The sequence below is a fragment of the Staurois parvus genome, unplaced genomic scaffold, assembly GCF_062004578.1.
Source record: "Staurois parvus isolate SC_StPar_1 unplaced genomic scaffold, SC_StPar_1.0 ptg000017l, whole genome shotgun sequence".
NCBI classification, from domain to species: domain Eukaryota; kingdom Metazoa; phylum Chordata; class Amphibia; order Anura; family Ranidae; genus Staurois; species Staurois parvus.
In genome coordinates, this window is record NW_028317813.1 from 9,881,367 (window position 1) to 9,882,688 (window position 1,322).

The following is a 1,322-nucleotide window of genomic DNA, read 5'->3' on the forward strand; positions in this document are numbered from 1 at the left end:
CTTGCCATTCCTCTTATGAAGTATGTCCGACTGTCTACTCTGCAAAAAGGGGTCATTTGGGGGATATCTGTACTGTTCTGACATTCTTGGACCTCAAGAAATTAGATTGGCTGTCAGTACTTCAGGATTGATCAGTTTTCAGATCTATCCCATAGTTTGTGAACTCTATAACTTTCCTACAAACTAAATAATACATCCTAATTTGGGTTATTTTCACCAAAGACATGTAGCAGAATACATCTTGGCCTAAATTTATGAAGAACAATTATTTATTTGCAAACTTTTATAACAGAAACAAAGAAAAACGTGTTTTTTTTTCAAAATTTTTGGTCTTTTTTGTTAATTTAGCAAAAAATAAAAACCTCATCGGTGATTAAATACCACCAAAAGAAAGCTCTAGTTGTGTGAAGAAAATGATAAAATTTTAGTTTGGGTACAATGTTGTATGACCGTGCAATTGTCATTCAAACTGTGAGAGCGCTGAGACCTGAAAAATGGCCTGGGCAGGAAGGTGTAAAATTGTCCGGTATTGAAATGGTTAATAAAGTAAATCATAATTTAAACTTCATTTTGTATTTACTTGGGTAATGGTAAAATTTGTTTGATGATCCAAATCATTTCAAGAGTAACAAACATGCAAAAAAAAAAAAAATTCAGAAAGAGGGCAAATACTTTTTCACAGCACTGTACACACAGATCCCTGACAGGCTGCAGCAATCCCACTCACCCTCTCCTCACTGAACTCAGAGGAAGAGCCGATACAGAGGCCTCTGTTTCCATGGTGTAATGGCTGTGATTGGACACAGCCATCACATAATCGGAAGGGCCAAGCAGAGAGCCCATATCCCAATCTGTGATGTGCTGTGTCCCAGAGATCCAGGGGGCATGCTGGAGGCATGCTACTCGGAGAACATCCATGGACAGCTGTAGCTGTCTTTTGGCTATAGCATGGTAGGGAAGTGGTTAAAGATATAGAAGTTGAAATCAAAAGCTTGATTTCAGTATTTGCGGATGATACCAAATTATGATGGGATTGGGTAGCTACCTGGCAGATGAGGTTCAATACTGAGAAATGTAAAGTTATGCACTTCGGTCCCAAAAATACACATTAGGAGAGGTGCCCCTGGGAGAATCAATGATGGAAAAGGATCTGAGGGGGTTTGTGGATCTCAAACTTAATAGCATGCAATGCCAAGCTGTCAGTAACAAAGCTAGCAAAATACTGTCATACATTACAAAGGCCATACGTTCAAAAGACTCTTTAATAATTCTACCCCTTTACAAAGAGCTGGTTCGACCTCATCTTAAATATGCAGTTTAGT